Here is a 9,029-nt window from a genome sequence, read left to right on the forward strand (position 1 = left end):
GTTGTTGTTGTTTTTCCTTTAGAAGGCATTTCCTCTGGCTCACTATCTTTTTTCCCTCCCATCCTTCCATTCCTCTCCCCTTTGGCTACTATCAGCTTATTCTCTGTATCTATGACTCTGTTTCTGTTTTGTTTTGTTTATTCACTTGTTTTAGTTTTCTTAGATTTAAAATTTAAGTGAAATTTGAATATTAGAATTTTGAAAGACTGCCCATACCAAATGTTGATGAGAATGTGGCGTTTCATAGCTCTTGTACTCTTTTGTGGAGAGACTGTAAACAAGCACAACCACTTTGGGAAAATATTTGGTAGTTTCTTAAACACTTAACATGTATTCACCATGTGACCCAGTGATCCTACTCCTACTCCTACGGAGAAATGGAAGCAAGTGTACATATAAAGTCTTTTACAAGATCATACATAACAGCTTTATTTTTTTTTACAATTTTATTTGTAATAGCCAAAAACCTGGAAACAACCTAAGTAGTCATCTACAAGTGAATGAATATATAAATTGTGATACATCGATACAATATAATTCAGTCATAAAAAGGAATGGACTATTGAAACATCCAGCAACATTATGAATCTTAAAAGAATTATGCTGAGGGAAAGATGCTAGAACAAAAAAGTACATGCCGTATGATTCCATTTTCGAATAATTTTAAAATAGATTAGTGGTTGCGTAAGGATGGGAGTGTGTGGAGAGACTTGGAGAGAGGGATTACCAAGGAGCAGAAGGAAACTTTGGGGGCTATGGATATGTTCATCTTCTCAGTCGTAGTGCTAATATATCAAAAGTTATCAAATTGTACACTTTAATACATACAGTTTATTTTATGCCAATTTTAACTTCATAAAGCTGTCACAAAATAAATAAGTAAATAAATGACATTTTAAAAAATCAACCAAAAAGACCCACAGATCTTGTTTAGATCCTGTTTCCAATCATTTGTAAACAGAATCTTAAGACAATGGGGAACATTTTAATACAGACTGGATATTAGATTGTGTTAAGAAATTTTTACGATTTTTTTCTGTGATATGAGATTGTTATATTAAAAAGTATCTTATCTCTTACAGATATATACTGAAGTATTTATAAATAACATTATATGATGTCTGGGATTTGCTGAATTGGGGTGACGATGGGTATATATGAAGCAAGATTGGCTAAATAGTACTAATAGTGAATTTAAATGATGGTTACATGGAGGTTTATTATACTATTCTTTCTGCTTATGTGTACGTCTGAGATTTTCCATAGTAAATTTTCGTCGTTTGTTTTTTTAAAAGAAGATTTATGTTAATGCTCCAAAACAGTGGAATGGACTAAATGGCTTCAATTTTTCCCATCAGAGAAAACATACCTTTTCTATTAAGTGATGATCTCTATCATATATTACCTACTTCTCACTAGAAGCAAAAAAAATTGAAGTCTGAAGGACACATGGAGTTTTTTGACCAAATCTCATAAATCTCTATGCTGATATACTGTTGGAAGCTTTGCTAAAATAAATAAATAAATGAAAGAACCAGTGGTATAGGATTAAAATGCTATTTTAAAACATCTTTCTTTATAACTCATTCCAAAATCTCACAGAAATAACCTATCACTGGAGAGAAAACATGTTTCTTATCATTACTTTGAAAGTCAAACAAAGCAAATCACATTTTTGTTCTGACTGGAGGAATGAAAGATGATCTTATCTTTTCTGACTAGGTACAAGTTTCTAAAGAAAAAACTGAGTCAACTGGGAATGATCCATAGAAGGCAAACACAAGGAGAAGTAGTTATGTCAAAGTATTATTTTCAAAATATAGAAATTATAAGTAGTTATTTCAAAGTATTATTTTTAAAACGTAAAAATTGTAACTCATACAAATAGAGAAGGAACACACAGCTGAGATTTTTTTCAACTTATCAGTGAGGGAACAAACAATAAGCCTGGTTCAAAGAGTATTTGAGGAACTGGATATTCATAAGCCTTTGAAAAAGAAAATTTTAAATAAAAGCATCCACCTTTCACCTGGATGAATCTCCAGAAAATTATGCTGTGTGAAAAAAAGCCAATCTCAAAAGGTTACATACTATATGATTCTTTTACATAGTATTCTGAAATGACAAATTTACAGAAATGAAGAGCAAAATTAATGCTGCCAGGGGTTAAGAAAGAGGTGGGGACTTAAGAGAAGTGTGTGTGGCTTTAAAGTGATCCTTGTGATGGACATGTTCTGTGTGTGGATCAGTTCGACAGTGATATTGCACTTCAGTTCTGCAAGATGTTATCACTTGGGGGTAAAGTGGGGAGGAGGCAAGAGAATTAAAATGTTAATCAAGCCACAATCAGAGACTCTAATATGCTGATCAGCTGTGCAGCCCGGCCAGGCAGACACCTGCAGAACAAAGGAAGATTTCTGCTGGAATTGCTAACAACCCATTTATCACACCCTGTGAAGGGGGAACAGGAAAAACAGTCATTTCCTATGGCTAAAACCTTGGATAATCTATGCATTAAAGGCTGGGAACTGCCAGCAGGCCTTTCACTCTACATATTCTTGCCTTTTCATGCTACATACTCTTCCCCTTCCTCACTGTAAGTCCACATTAAAGGAAACAGGTTAACAAAGTCTTTGAAACTATAACTCACAGGAACTAAAGAATGACATATAAACTGAATTCCCTGAACACTCAGCCCTACTCACTGCCTTTCCACTTCCCTCTCACTGTCCCTCTCACTCTCTGCCTCTAAAAGGAGTGTTACCCCTTTTCTAATAAACTTTCCTTTTGACTTTAACTTTGGCGTGTGTGTTGAATTCTTTCTTCATTCTCCGCCAAAGGACCCTCTTCACTCTGTGCAGTATTGGTTGCCCCAATCCCCTCACTCAGGAAAATTTGCCCTGTTCTGCATCAGGGGAAACTGTTAAAGGGTACACGCATCTCTCTTTCATTTCTTACAACTGAATGTCATCTCAAAATTAAACATCTAGCCTACGGCCATGCTACCCTGAACACGCCCGATATTGTTTGATCTTGGAAGCTAAGCAGGGTCAGGTCTGGTTAGTACTTGGTTGGGAGACCACCTAGGAAGATCAGGTGCTGTAGGCATTAAAAAAAAAATTAAACATCTAATTTAAAAGATTGTTCTGTTAGATACAAAACTGGTTAATATCATATGACAATAAAACTATAACTTTTGTGTTATATTCCTATCAGAAAAATTATTTTTATCTTTACTGGAGAAAAATCTACAAGTTAATGAGAATTTATAAAATCTAGACAAGCAAAGGGACTTCCCCTAAAATGGAGTCCGCAAACTGCAGTCAACAGGCAGAATTTAGCCAATGGCTGTTATGGTGTAGCCCATGAGTTTAAAATGGCTTTTACAATTTTAAGGGATTGGAAGAAGAAGAAGAAAAAAAAACCCTGAGTACTTACTATCCGGTTCTTTACAGAAAAAGTGCACCTACTCCTGGATTCTAGATTATTAAATAAAACTTTGGTGGGCCTATTAAACAATACTTCAATGTGACATTGAATAGACATGCTGCTTGTCTTATTTCTGTGTTTTGGAAGAGATTTTTAAACAATTAGAACTAAAAACATAGTGAACCAATTTACATTCCTTCCTCCCTGTGACATTGTGATTTATAAAAATTTATATTTGGTCATTGTTAAAGAAAAACCACAGACCCAAAATGGCATCACTCACGCTAGAAACCCAAAAGATGCCAAACCTAGATTTAATACCCAATCTAACCACAGTTTCAGCCTCTCCCAGAAATCTAATCTTAATCAACCAGTCTAGAATTTTCTGCTCAAGAACCAATAACGTAATCTGTCACCTGGGTTTTCTCCATCTCCCACAGAAAGAAGAGGTGATCTGCATGATAAAAACTCTTTTTTCCCCCCAAAAGAAAGATGTCTCAATAATAATCCTCTCTTTTCTTTTGTTAATAGCTCCTCTGCCCCACCTTCCTTCCTATAAACACCTTCCGTTTTGTACAGCCCCTCCTAGTGCCCTTCTAGTTGCTAGATGGGACGTTATCCAATTCATAAATTGCTTAAGAAAGCCAATTAGATCTTCACATTTGCTCAGTTGAATTTTATTTTTTAACATCATTCAGATGACCAAAATGTATTTCTCATATATATTTGGTCTTCTTCCACAATTCCTGACTCAAGGCTCCCTAAACCCTTGAAATTTCCTAAGTATAAGTGATAAAGGTATCTTTTGTTATGTGAATGACGTGACTTGAAAGCAGCAGAGGATGGTGGCTGTTGACAGGAGAACCAATTTTATGATTAAAGGGTTGGAATTTTCAGTCTCTCCCCAACCTCCAGGGAGGGGAGAGGGGCTGGAGGTTGAATCACTAGCCAATGGCCAATAATTTAATCAGTCATGACTATGTACTAAAGCCTCCTTAAATATCCAAGAGGATGGTTTTGGGGGTTGGTGAGCACGTGCAGGTGCTGGGGGAGTGGTGTGCCAGGAGAGGCCTTTTCCTCCTACCTTGCCCCGCGCATCTTTTCCATCTGGCTGTTCCTGCAGTATGTTCTTTTATAGTAACTAGTAACTTAATAAATCACATGTTTTTCTGAGTTCTATGAGTCATTCTAGCATATTAATCAAACTCTACAAGGGGTTTGTGGGAACCTCTGATTTACAGCCAGTTGGTCAGAAATACGGGTGACAACCTGGACTTGCAATTGGCATTCTGAGTTGGAGATGGTTGTTGGAGCTTTCAATCTGTAGCTAGTTGGTCAGAAGCAAAGGGAGCCTGTTTTTGTAGCCGGTGTCTTAAGTGTATGTGTGTTTGGGCAGGGGTGGGTGGGTCGGGGGAACGATATGAGGGAGTCTTATGGACCGAATCTTTAACCTGTGTGGTGCAGGACAGAACAAATTTCTGAGTCAGGGGAGACCAAGCTCCTCACTGAGAGAAGTGGATCCTCTGGCAAAGAGTGTGGAAAGAATTCTAACACACGCCAAAGTTAGAGTCAAAAGGAAAGTTTATTAGAGAAGAGGTAACACTCCACAGACAGAGTTTGATCTCTCAGAGGCAGAGTGAGAGAGTCTAAGAGAGACCCAGAGGGACAGAGACAATAGAGAGACAGGGACAGTGAGAGAGACAGAGGAAAGGCACTGAGAGGGACCCCGAGTGTTTGGGGAATTCAGTTTATTATCATTCTTTAGTTCCTATGAGTTACAGTTTAAATACTTTGTTTACCCATTTTCTTTGATATGGGCATACAGTGAGGAAGGATAAGAGTATGCAGTGTGAAAAGATAAGAATATGTAGTGAAAAGTCTGCTGGAAGTTCTCAGCCTTTAATCCATTGGTTCCCTATGGTTTTAGCCATGAAGAATGAACATTTTATTTGTGTAGGGCACCACTAAAGACTCCAGTTTTTCCTGTTTCTCCTTCACAGGTGTGGGAAATGGGTTGTTAGCAATCCCAGCAGAAATCTTCCTTTGTTCTCCATGTGTCCTAGTGGCCTGGCTCCACGGCTGATCAGCATATTGCTGTCTCTGAATGTGGCTTGATTTAACACTTTAGTTCTCTTGCCTCCTCCCTACATTAGACCCTCGCCATTGGAAATGGGTCAGGAAAAATGAAAGACTTCCTAACCACCAGATTTTCAAAATACCCTCGTGCTATGTTCTTTAAGTAATTCTTCATGTATTTCCTCATATGAATAATATTGGTCTTTCAGCAGCTTCTCATTTTAGAACTCAAAGTTGAATATAGCCTTATTATAGTCATTATAATTTTTAAATGTTCACAACTTTTACCCCATACTACCAGATATTAACATAAGAACATCAAAACTTGTAGAGAAATTTTGTAAGAATTTATTTGACCCAAACTGATAGCATTGCCAGAAAGCAAGATCTCAAATGCTCCGGAGAATGAGTTTTGCAGTTTCTTTTATTGCAGGTAAAATTACAGGAAGGTGGGAGAAAACAAAATACAGGATAGTTAACAAGATTATATGTTCTCAATGTGGCTGACCAGTTATGAGGAAATACGGGCCAAGAATTGCAAGGAGAAAAAAAATGGCGTAGATTAGGAGGCTCTGTTCATCCCTCTGGCAACCTAATCAAAGAAACAAGGAGCAAACAGCAAGTAAAATCACCTGAGATCTAGATGAACAAGCCCAACAACTTGGGAGAGAAAGAAGAAATCACCCTGCAACAGAAGGAGGTAGGACTGGGCAAGGATGTGAGGCTGCCCTGGCCTCAACAGCTGAGTGGGACAGAAGCTGTGGCAGTGGCAGCAGCAGACATCTCTTAAAGGGGCCGTGTCCGCGACTGGACTTTTGCGGTGACAGACCTGCTCGTTCTGAGCATTAGTACCAGTTTGGCTGTGCAGGGGGCACCAGGGACTTACAGGGGGACACTGAATTGTCAGAGTGAGGGCCAGAGGTGAGACTTGTTCTATACAGAAGTGCCAGAGGTATCCATTGTTCCCTGTTGAGCCCTTCCCCCTCCCAGTGTGAGGACTCAGTGCTGCCATAGCCCCATAGCCCATAATGTCATCAAACTGGATAATAGAGGTTGCTCTGCCCAAAGGATTCCCTGAAACTCCACCTCTCCTAACTCATGGCCCGCCCCCACCCAAGCCACATCCAGGCATGTCCTCATTTAGTCAGGTGCCTCTTGCTGAGCAGCGCCTAGACTCACATTGGTGACAGCTGACATCAGTTTCTGATGTGGCCTCGTAAGGCAACTATAAGCATAGCATCTGTGGATTGCTTGCTGAATCTTAACATGTGGCCCTGGAGGGGCATAGGTTGGGGCTAAACTTGCTGAACACCTCTCAGAACTGGACACCTACTACACAAAGCTGCACTGCTAAGACCGGGAAACTTAAGAGTTTTGCTTAGTACATAGATACAGACGCAGAAAGGCAGCCAAAATGGGAAGACAAAGAAGCAGAAATCATATGAGAGAACAGAGCAGAGAATCAGAAATAATGGAGTCAAGCAATCTAACAGATGCAGAGTTCAAAACCCTGGTTATAACAATGCTCAGTGGACTGAGGGGAAGTGTAGAAGACTTCAGTGAGAACTTTAGCAAAGAGATAAAAAAACATAAAAATGGAAATTATAAAAGGGAACCAGTCAGAAATGAAGAACACATTATCTGACATGAAAAGTATATTAAACGGAATAAACAAGGTGAATAAAGAAGAGGATCAAATGACCTATATAGAGGATGGGGAAGACAAGGACACTCAATCAGAATGGCAAAAAAATAGAAGCCAAGACTACAATAATAATTTTAGGAGCCTATGGGACACTATTAAATGTAAAAATATTCTTGTCATAAGGGTACCAGAAGGAAAACAAGACATTGAAGAGCTATTTGAAGAAATAATGATGGAAAATCGCCCTAACCCGGTGAAGGAAATAGACATAAAACGCCAGGAAGCTCAGAGTTCCTAGAACTAGAAACCCAAAGAGACCCACAGCAAGACACATCATAATTAAAATGCCAAAAGTTAAATGCAAAGAGAGAATCTTAAAAGCGGTAAGAGAAGCAGTTAAGTTACCTACAAACAAGCACCCATAAGACCAACAGCTGATTTCTCAAAAGAAACTATGCAGGACAGAAGGGCTTGGCACAAAATATTCAATGTGATGAAAACCCAGGATCTACAACCAAGAACGCTTTATCCAGCAAAGTTATCGTTTAGATCGAAGGACAGATAAAGAGTTTCCCAGACAAAAATAAGCTAAGAGAATTTATCATCACCAAGCCAGTATTACAGGAAATGTTGGAGGGATTTCTTTAAGAAGAAGAAAACGTGTATCAAAAACATGAATAAAAAATGGTAATAACTACATTCCTATCAACAAATACCTCAAATGGAAAAGAATTAACTGCTCCAACCAAAAGATAGAATGGCTGAATGGATAAGAAAACAAGACTCCTATATATGCTGCTTACAGGAGACTCACTTCAGATTAAAAGACACAGACTAAAAGGAAGGGAATGGAAAAAGATATGGCCTTGGTGGACCTAGAGGGTATTGCGCTGAATGAAATGGGTCGGATAGAGAAAAACAAATATCGCATGATTTCACATACATGTGGAATCTAAAGAACAAAACAAACAACAACAATGAAAGCAGAAATAAACTCAGAGATACAGAGAATATTTTGAGGGCTACTAGATGGGAGGGGGTTGTGGAGTGGCAAAAAAAGGCAAAGGGATTAAGAGGTACAAATGGGTAGTTGCAGAATAGACATGAAGATGTAGAGTGTAGCATGGGGAAGATGGTTAATAATGTTGTAATAAATATGTAAAGGGGAAGAGGGGTACTAGGTTTAGTGCGGTGATTGCTTTGTGAGTTATGTGACTATCTGATCATTATGCTATATAACTGAAACTGGTATGTTATTGTATGGCAACTATAACTGAAAAAAAAAACCTTACTGAACTGTACAATGCAAATACAAGCAACTAATTGTTATATTTCAATAAAGCTCCCCCCAAAAATCTCCGCCCCCCAAAAAGATTATATGTTCTCCTAAGGGATCTAGAAAAAAAGATTACTTCTGACATTTCAAAGGTATATTAACCTGGATACACAAGAACAATGGACAGAGCTTGCTTAAGTCGAAGATATTCCTTTTACTATAAAAATTATATGCCTGGGGTATGACTACCCATCATTACTTGCCCAATTAGAAATTTATGATGAGTTTCCTGTGAGGTGACTTTCCGTCACTGGACTTGTCAGTTTTATTACAGAACTCCTTTTTCATCCACACAGCTAAATGTTTCTTTGGTTAAAGGTGAGCAGATGATTTTTAGATATTTTATATAATATTACCATTGTTAAAGTAATGAAACAAGGAAGCCATTAGATTGAGGTGGCGCAAACACCTTGGTAGCTTATGTAAACAAACTGAAACCTAGGCCAGAGTCAATTCATTAACTAAAAAGAAATCAAAACTTAATAATAACCAATCACAAAGCCTACTAGGCTTTCTCAAATAAAGTAACCTTTAGCTATAACC

The 9,029-nt window shown here is 38.1% G+C and overlaps 1 pseudogene; it reads left to right on the top strand.

The window, feature by feature from the left end:
• The first annotated feature begins 2,989 nt into the window (after window positions 1-2,989).
• On the top strand, window positions 2,990-3,108 carry LOC111747032 (annotated as a pseudogene).
• The last annotated feature ends 5,921 nt before the right edge of the window (window positions 3,109-9,029 follow it).

Source organism: Pteropus vampyrus, unplaced genomic scaffold (genome assembly GCF_000151845.1).
Source record: "Pteropus vampyrus isolate Shadow unplaced genomic scaffold, Pvam_2.0 Scaffold208, whole genome shotgun sequence".
Taxonomy (NCBI): domain Eukaryota; kingdom Metazoa; phylum Chordata; class Mammalia; order Chiroptera; family Pteropodidae; genus Pteropus; species Pteropus vampyrus.